The 9,659-nt window shown below is 50.3% G+C and overlaps 1 long non-coding RNA gene across 1 annotated transcript; it reads right to left on the minus strand.

Moving 5' to 3' along the window:
• Nucleotides 1-3,769: 3,769 nt before the first annotated feature.
• On the minus strand, nt 3,770-9,591 carry LOC132659694 (uncharacterized). Its single transcript, XR_009600415.1, has 2 exons — nt 8,593-9,591; nt 3,770-8,381 (listed from the first exon to the last, which is right to left on the minus strand). It is a non-coding gene; the product is annotated as an uncharacterized LOC132659694 (long non-coding RNA).
• Nucleotides 9,592-9,659: the final 68 nt, after the last annotated feature.

The following is a 9,659-nucleotide window of genomic DNA, read 5'->3' on the forward strand; positions in this document are numbered from 1 at the left end:
GCCCTCATGGCTGACCACTTTAGCTGGATCTAAGTTTTCCCTTCTGCTCCGCTGATTGTGGCACACATCATCTGAGAATTACTAGGGAGGAGGACCAGCCTCAGGATACTTTCCAACGAGACAGGAGGACAAAGCGTGCGTAGGTGTCACATTTCTATGTGTGAATCCTGGGACTTCCTGGATCCACTGATAGACGTTCCAGGCGCTCTGGGGTGGAGCCTGAGGGGACAGTGATGATAGGAAGACCCTGTCTTATGCTCATTCCAGGGCTGTCAGAAATGGCCTCCTCCCTCCTTTTGCCTGCCAGGTTGCCTTCTCCAAACTCAGCTATGTCCAACTCTTTGTGACCCCATGGACTATACAGTCCATGGAATTCTCCAGGCCAGAATACTGGAGTGGGTAGCCTTTTCCCTTCTCCAGGGGATCTTCTCAACCCAGGGATCAAACCCAGGTCTCCCATATTGCAGGTGGATTCTTTACCAGCTGAGCCACAAGGGAAGCTCAAGAATACTGGAGTGGGTAGCCTATCCCTTCTCCAGCCAATCTTCCTGACCCAGGGATCAAACCAGGGTCTCCTGCATTGCAGGCAGATTTTTTATCAACTGAGCTATCAGGGAAGCCCAGCTTACTATACTCCAGGGCTTAAACACTTCCTGATTCTCACAGGAGGGTTTAGGGAACCCTGTTCTTTGGCTTTGTGTTACCCTAACCCCCCCCCCCAAAAATGAAAGTAACTAGAAACAGTGGATGATACCATCATAGGCAAATGCTTTGAAGCCCTTTACCAAGGTGTTAGCCAGCCCTGTCACACACTGAAGTGCATCTTCTTCCCTGCAGTGCATCCCCAAAGGAGTATAAGAGGTATGGTTCTTTCTGCCTTCTCTTCATACCTCTTAGCTGGGTGAATCTTATTCCTCAGGTAGACAATCCCTTAGGTTTTGAGACTGATACAGACCATTAGAGCAGCAGTGAGTGGAGTGAGGTTTAGGGGGGAGGACTGCTGCTGATATAACCAGCCTTAACTTTAGGGAATGAAAAACTGAGTCTTGGATCCTGTAGAAAATGAACTTAGGATCCAAGGGCCTGAAACAATCTGGGTCCCATGCAAGCTCTACCAGCTGATGTGTGTGCTTGGAACAGAGCTGACCCTTCACTCCCCTGCACCTACATGAACAATTCAGACAGCCCCCCTCCCAGCCCACTTGGCTAAGTCAGCACTAGACCCATGGCTGGATCCCACAGCCCCAGCTAGCCCGGTTTGCTCTGCTCCCAGCTCAGACCTTCGGGGATGTCTATTCCTCTGGGTGACAAACGAGTCTGTTTGCTCTCAGTGACATCAAATTACTTTGCACCAGCCAAGGGTCCCATGACCCGACATAACCCCACATTAGGTCCTAGAAATGTAAAGAAATATGGCCTTTTTAAAAGTGACTGAGAGCACGTAATTGCTAGCAGGCTCGAGAGGTTGTCCCAAGTATGGCTCAAGTCCTATGACAGGGCAGCAGAGACCAGCCAGAATTCCTTGCTTGGGCTCCCTATGGTCAGAAGGTTATGCCCACATTTAACTCTGGACTCTAATCAGTTTTAGAAAGCTCAGATTATTTTTATGAAGTTAAAGAAATTCCAGGGAGACTTGCAACCTAAGCACCTTTTCCATACCAGTGGCTAGCGAGGTGGAGTGTGTGTCGGGGGTGGGGGGACCGGGGGTGTTGGGGGAAGTCAGGCTTCCGCAGAGAGCCAGTTTCTGTGGAGCTTTAAAAACACGGGCCTGACTTGGGCGGCCATGGCTTGGCTTTTTGATGAGAATTATGGTTTCCTTAGAGAAGGAAATGACGATCTACTCCAGTATTCTTGCCTGGGGAATCCCATGGACAGAGTCTGAGCCTGGTGGGCTGCGGTCCGTGGGGTTGCAAAGAGTCGGACATGACTTAGCGACTGAACACACAGACACATAGCTTCCCTGCTTTTTATTTTGCACCCTCCCATCTCCCCTTTCCTCTGTCTCCTGGCTTTGCTGCAGTATCTTTCTTCCCTTCTCCCTCTTCCTCTGAATCTTCCCATTTCCGCAGTCTCCACCCTGACCCTGGCCGGAACCTTAACCCTCATGGTGAACTCCATCCTAAAATCAGGAGACCAGGGAGCCCTGAAGGAGCTGCCCAGAGACCTGGCAGGGATCGATCTTGCTTATGACCTTCAGGCTGCAGGAAAGGGACTCAATGCCAGGGTCCCCAGGGGCTTCTGCTAGTTGTAGTTGGGGTTGTCAGAAAGGTATATAAAAATCTGTGCACATAATTTCGTCTCTTGTTTAATTTACACATCCCTAATGAGTTTAGCCAAATAGTTCTTTTCTCATGTAATAAGGAGTTGTTTTAGCATACATTAACATTTTAGCATCTATTATTAGCATAAAAATATCCCCGAGTAAAAGTGTCCCAGACATTTAACAACTCCTCAAAAACATTAAGGAGCCATAAACACTCCAAATGCAAAATAACCCAATACTCTGCCACAGAAAGAGTGACTGATATCCACTGAGACAAGCAGGATTAGAATTTATTAAGTAACTGGTTGGTGCAGGATTTTCAGATTCAACGGTTTGCTAGTTTCCATTTTTACTTTCTTGCTTTTTAAAATTGCCAACTCTTTAAATTAAATCATGTTTCAGAGGAGGATCATGTGCATTGTCAATTAGACCACCAAATTAAAACAAACCAAGCTACGACACCATTAGCACTTCTTTTTAAAAAATATTTTACTGTTGAGATTCTTAAAAAATACACAGAATTGAATTTCTTCTTGAAAACTGTGGTTACTGAGATGATATATCGACCCAGAAAACCTTTCCCTTAATCATTAGAAATCGTTCTTTGCTTTCTAAAAGGGGAGGAGGTGTGTTGAAATGAGAAATGGTTATTTGCCCAATGAGAAGGAAATATACGTCAATTTAGGACATAGAAAGGACGGAGGCATGGTTTTCATCTCTCCCCCAAATCCTGATGCAGCAGTAGAAATCTTCAATTAAAGGATGACATGCTTATGGAAAAGGGTAACATAAGTGTCTACATACGTATTTTTGATGAAGAGACATAAAAATTCAGGCGAGATGCCCCACAAGCCACACTCCTTCTTTATCTAGATTTTTCTCTGGTGGACCTTCAAGTTCTTTCTAGATTGTAATCAGAACAATTCAAGTTCAAACACACTGACCTCTTACCCTCAGACAGAGGAAGGATTCCTTTTGTTAAGTAATTTTGTTCAACCTTGAAATTTATTTTCAGAATCCTATGTTGGGAGTGGAATGAGGTGATGTCAGGGATTTACTTTAAACTACTCCAGGAAAAAGAAAAGAGTGGAAGTGAACAGTGAAACATGAAAGGCAAAATGATAATAGGGGTTGAAACTAAGAGTTGGGTATATAGGGGTTCATTGTACTTTTCTCTGTGTTTGGAAAATTCCATAATAAAAAGGTTTTTTTTTTTGATGTGTTAGGCAAAGGTGGAAAAATTATCCCTGCCAGGGGGCTCAAATAAAAACGTAGTCCATCGGGTAGCACCTGGAGTTACCCTTTTAATCTTCGTTTTTCAAGAATGGTAAACGACCTTGCTCCCTTTTTCATTTCTCCGGAATCAGCCGGCCATCCCCACGCTTTCTTTCCGGCAATCTCCCTTTCTCAACCCATAAACTGAGTATCCAAACCCGAGGTTTGGGGCTGATTAATGGAGCTTCCGTACTCAGCTCCTCTGAACAGAGTGTAAATACCCATAAAAACTAATATCAAAAGTTTTTATTGAGCTGCTTCGTTTCCCTGAGCGTTGGGCCGAGCGGGGCCAGAGCGGCGGGACAAAGGAGCGGCGGCTGAGCCACAAGAAATGTCGGCGTTTTTGGTTGGCTTGGCGCGGCCCCCAGAGCCTGCCGGAGTTTCTGGGGAGAACATCCAAACCAGGTAAATGCCAATCGGGGGGTTGCCTTCCCCTGGGGACAGGTGTATTTGGAAAACGGCGGCGGGTAAAGGAATGGTGAGTGGATGGAAAAATCAGCAAGGGTAGGGATACGCCAGCCACCCCGAAATATGTCACCAGACTGGTCGGACAGGGTGAACTATTCTTCCTCAGGACTTGGTAGGATACCTGCGTTTCACCCACAGGACATTGGATGTCCGTGTTCACTGATGCGTGAATCTGTGAGTGCCTTATGAGGCACACGCATCCTTATGATTACCGCATATACCTTGCCTGTAAAAGTCTGATCACACCTCTCTGTTCTGAGTTCCCCTTTCTCGTGGCTGTGCTAGTGAGTTTCATCCCTTAGTTGCTCGATGCGTTAAGAATTTGCATCCCGGGTCGGGGACCTGGGAGTCTTTGGGGAGGAGCGAACTCCCGCGGGCCCAGGCCGCGTGGCCGCTGGTCGTCTGCACCGGTTTCTCGGCGAGAAAGCTGGGGGCTCCGTGGGGCCAGGTTTACTGTCCAAGCCCCTGTTTCCTTCAAACGTTCGAATGTCTTCAGTGTATTTGTTGACATAATGAATCCACAGCCCCCCACCCCCCCGCAAGAGCCGATTTCCTGTTTTGTTGTGGGGCCTGAGTGAGCTTCGAGCGAGGAAGGGGGTGGGGGCCGGCGGGTGGGACTTCTCTTGGGCTGTGGCAAGGCCGTACAGACAGCGTCGGGACGGAGATCTCTCGCCTCTTTCACTCCCGCCGCAACCTCCCGGGATTCCTCGGCCGTTCTGCGCTCTCCCAGCGGCCCGGCGGGGTGACGGCGAGCTCACTCCCCTGGTGGCGTGGGTCCCGGAGTCCGCCAGCTAGCTGAGGACTGCGCGAAGACGCTTCCTCCCTGCGAGGAGCGCTTCTCCGGGTTCCCTCTGCTTGTAGCGCAGGCTTCGGTCCTTTAAGGGGAGGCTGAGTTTCCAGGTCCAGTCAAGAGCCAGGCAGCGGCGGCAGCGTCGGGGGCAGGCAGCACTCAACCTCATCGTCACCCAGGCCACCGCCACTGGGCGGAATCACCCATCCATCCTGAGCCCGAAGGCGGCCGGTCTCAGAGGCGGGAACTCCACCTTCACTCCCAAGTTTGCACCAAACTTGCAGAGTCTGGGCGCCGCTGGCTGGCTGGTGCTGTGCAGAGGGTCCTCAAGGGAGCCTGGGAGACTTGGGACTAATTGTTCTAAAACAGGGATGGTGCCCCTCTCCCTGCTCAGGGACTTTCTGTGAGAACTAGAAAGGGCAGTGCGGGAAGTGGGGTCCTTCCTGACGCTCTGAGCACTGGTGGCCTTGAAGGTCTGGTTCTGGAAAGAACCCACCAGGCACAGCTGCTGCCTCCAAACCCTTACTTCCCTCAAAATTCACAGAATGAGGTTATTTTTCAAGACAAAGTAGGGGTCTTTGTGGATCTTCTTAGACCTTGCACACCCTCCCATTTTCACCATGTTAGCGTTTGGTCACCACAATGCCAAGTGACTTCCCACAGCCAGACACTGTTCCTATCACCTTGGGCCTTGTGCTGCCTTATTCATGTGTCAAATACAAAACACACTCACACACACACACACACACACACACACACACACAAACCTAAAGCTTGAGCAAGTGACTCAGGACATGCCATTTCTCTGCCTACTGGCCAGCATTGGCCCAAATTTCTTGAAAACCCACACTTTCTCCTTAAGGAAGAGTTCAGCTTCCACAAAACCCACCATGAACAAAGCTGTCCCTCACCTGCATCCCAAAAAGTCTAGTTGATTACAGTTTTGGAAGTGCTGTCCTGTTCAAGTGTTTTTCCTTTTCTCTGTTTCTCTCTTAGCTAGCCTCAGCTCCTCAGCCCTTTCCCCTTCTCTGGGTCTTTCTTCCTTTGCCATTATCTCTGAGCCCCTATCCCTTGTGCCCTGGGAGAGAGAGGGTTAAGATCTTCTGCAAATGCAGCTCGTAAAGCTGCTTGGATACATTAGAAACACATGAATATCCTGAAATACAAAGTGTCTTTAAAACTAACCCAGGAATGTTTATCCTAATGTTGGATGGATGCAGAGAAATAGTGCCAGAGAGCAGTGCTGACAGGTTCCTCGGAGTTAAAGTGAGAGCAGGTAAATTTCATTTGCTAGTGAAAATCAAACTCGATTAATACCTGGGTTTCCCTTTGTCCTCTTCTCTTCCAACCCTGGGAACCCAGGGCTTCATGGCCCAGGCTGGCAGCGAGTCCCCCCCCCCATCACCCCATCACACCTCCCCCAAAATAACACCCAGCCAAGGTATTTTTCTTCAGCTCGAGAGCAACGAAACCCCTCAGGGCACCCCAGCCTGCCCTAGAAGGTCTGAAGCCATGTCTGCCAAGGGGCTGGTAAGAGAAAGGATATGGCAACTTCTGGAACAAAAGCTGCTGGTCTCTGATCTTGCCATTGCTGCCCACTGAGGGCCCCTCTAAAGGAAAGCAGGGAGCACGGGGCAAAACCCACCTCCACTCTACCGCCCTCTTGCTCAATGGGCCATGAATCTGCTGTTTCCAGAACCCAGTGGGTGCCTTGGCTTTCCAGCCTAGCCTACAAAGGGTCTGAGGATAAAACTGTCATTGCCAAGATTCAAGTTGAGGCATCTCCCTGCAATCCCACAGGAATTCCTGAGCCTGGTAGACCCTCCCCCGCAAAAAAAAGCAGAGGGACAGTTAAGAAGGTCTGGGCCAAGAGCTGGGCAGGCAAGAGAGTCTTGACCTTGCCATTGGAAAGAGTCTGTGCTTGCTTCCCAGAAGGCTCTCCAGTTCTTCACTGCCCTCCGACCTTTCCTCTTCCAGCAAGCTGGTTTGGTGGCTGCCTGGAAGACTAAGAGGCTAAGAAACAATACTGGGAACTTATAATGCATCTCTCAGGTCCCTCAGCAATGGACAAGAAGATGGAGAGAAAGAGGTTTTCTTCAAAGTAAGGAGAAATTCTGGAAAACCAAAATTATTTACAGAGCTAATCCAAATTCTGTAAACCATCTCCACTAGATATAACTCAATATCTAACGGGACCTGCAGACTTTTAAAAACAGTGAAGGCGTGCCAGGACATCACTAAGTTGTCTGGTAGAAAAATCACTTCATGTAGATTGAGATCTAAGACAAGAAGGAAACAGGCAGGCTGCCTCCCCGTAAGTAATCACATCTCAAGAGTTTTCAAAAGTTGATACAGATATTTAGAAAAAGAAAATATCCCCATAACCTGATCACTAAAGATCCACCTCAAAGCGCAATAAATAATTCAGGCCTGCCTGAAGCCCTTCCTTAGCGGGGTCACCAAGGTTGGGTAGCAAAACCTAATTCAAGATGCAACCCAAAGTCTTCCCCTCAGTGCCGTCCCTCCCAGACAAACCTGCTTGGGGCTCCTCAGCAGAAAAAATGAAATCTTGTCTCACCATTTTTGGTGAGGAGGGACCCAGTTGGCTTTGGCAGTCTGTGGAGCTGGGACCTTTCCTCTGCATTCAGAGCTTGGTCTCCGGCGAATTGGGGAGAGTGAGGGAAGAATGTGGAGCTGGCCTTGGCTGCGGTGTGCACCGGCAGGCAGCTGCGCCATGCCATGGCCAGAGGTGAGCTGGCACAGGCGACGGCTGGTGGGGGCTCTCAGAGCAGTGTTTTCGTTTTTCCGGGTCTGGCTAGAAGACAGAAGAGGCACGAAGCTCCGGCCAGGAGCAGGGCGGAGGCAGAGAAGAAGAGTCTGTAAACACTGCCCCCAAAACTCCGAGAAGGCAGTTTAAAAAACAAAACAAAACAAAACAAAACCTGGGTAACTAAACGGAACCAGAAACAGGAGGAATTCTAAAGGAAAAAGGAATCAGGAGTGAGGGGAGGTGGGCGGTATTCCTTTAGAAGCTGCCGGAGTCTCCAGGCTTGCAGGGCAGTTCTCACCATGGCTAGACTGCAACTTTCAACTTGACCTTGGCCTCCAGCCGTGTCTGACCTGTATGTAAAACAGCCCTCAAGTCCTTGGGAACTGGGGCCTCAAACCCTACCCTGTCTCTTTGTCATCAAGAGTTTTACAATGCCACTTGGAGGAAGGAAGGGGGGTGAACGGCCCGGAAAGTAACACAAAAATCAAGTCCCTACAGGGGCTGGTTCTTTAGGCTGCAAATGGCCAAGTCAGGGAGAAGGTAAACTGGGGGCAAATCAATATTTACCCGGAGCTACTAAAAAGGCAGGAGGGAAAGGGCACACTGGGTATGTGTATGGCAGGGGGGAGCGTCATAGAAGGTTTTATTGGGCAACACTTACATTGGTCCGAACAAACCCAGGATCAGGGTGGATGTGGATAAAAGCCGGAGCTCAGCCTCCTTGGTTCGGACACTTCAGGAAGACCAGAAACTTTAGAGAACAGACTGGAGTGGGGATGTTCACAGTGCCTTGAGCTTAGGGCTGAGTCTGCAAGCTGAAACAGGAGGCAGGTCCAAGCCTGGCTGTTCACCAGTCTGCCTGGGATGGGAGTCCAGCACTCTTCCCAACCCTCCTGTCCCGATAGAATGCACCCACTTTCACTTTGAATGCAAGTCCCCTTTCTGGGCATCTGAGCAACTCACAACATTCACAATCGGAGATGGAAGTATATGATCCCAAAGGCACAGGACCCCAGAATTCCTCACCAAAATGTGGCGGCCGCTTGGCTCTTCCAGCATCAACACCCCACCGTGCTCTCAGGAAAGGGCTGCATTCCCCAGGCACAGAGGGCAAAAGGCTTCTTCAGCTGGTTCATGGACAGAGGAGGGCCAGGCATCCTCTCTGCCGGCTGGAAACAGGGCTTTTTCCCAGTCCTACCTGGGAAAGGTGGGGAGGGAGATGTGAAATGGCCCCAAAGAGTCTCTTTCTCTTGTCCCAAAACGGAGTGTGATAGAGAGTGCCCAGGTGCCTGGAGAGTCAGCTCCGGCCCAGGCTCTGTGAAGCCTCATTAAACCCCAGAAGAGAGTCCCAACTCAGCACCCAGCTGGGGCCTGTTCCTCTTAAACTCCTTCCGAGACAGGCCAGACTGGCCGGAGACAAGGGAGCACGGAAAAACGATGCTCAGAAATTGGTCTCTCCATCTCAAAGCTTCTGGAGGAAGAAGAGTTGCTACTGGGACAAAGTGAGGAACAAAGTCTGTATATAAATGTGTGAGTGTGACACCAAAGTACACTTGGTTGTGTATGCGCTTATGTCCGTGTCATTGTGATGGGTAATCCGGAGCCTGTGGGCCTAAAGGCGAGTCTAGGAGATTGCCCACCAACACTGTGGACAGAGAAAGGGAGAAAGCTTCTACATGCAGTCCGAGCTTTCCAGTGGAATGTCCTGGGACTCATGAGCCAGGCGCATCCGCAAACGCCCCGCCACGGCTCCCCGGAAAGAGCCAAATCGCGACGCTGTCGAAGCCGACAGCCGAAAGCGCAAGTGTCGGTGCAGGCGTCTCGCTGCAGAAAGGGGCGCGGATACCTGTAAAGAAAACGGCGCAAGAGGCCCCAGGAAAACACCCAGCCTGGTCTGCGCCGCGCTACTTTACCGTCCCCAGATGCCCGCAGATTTACCTGACCTGTCCCCACCGCCTCTGGTCGTCACCCAACATCTCGCCCCGTCCCCTCCCCACCATACGCCGCTCCGAGCCCCACTGGGAGAGGGGAAGGGAAAGCGAACTGCGAGGAAGTCGCCGATGCCTCTCCTCCCCGCCCGCCATGTCCTCCGC

This window comes from Ovis aries, chromosome 4 (assembly GCF_016772045.2).
Source record: "Ovis aries strain OAR_USU_Benz2616 breed Rambouillet chromosome 4, ARS-UI_Ramb_v3.0, whole genome shotgun sequence".
Lineage (NCBI taxonomy): Eukaryota > Metazoa > Chordata > Mammalia > Artiodactyla > Bovidae > Ovis > Ovis aries.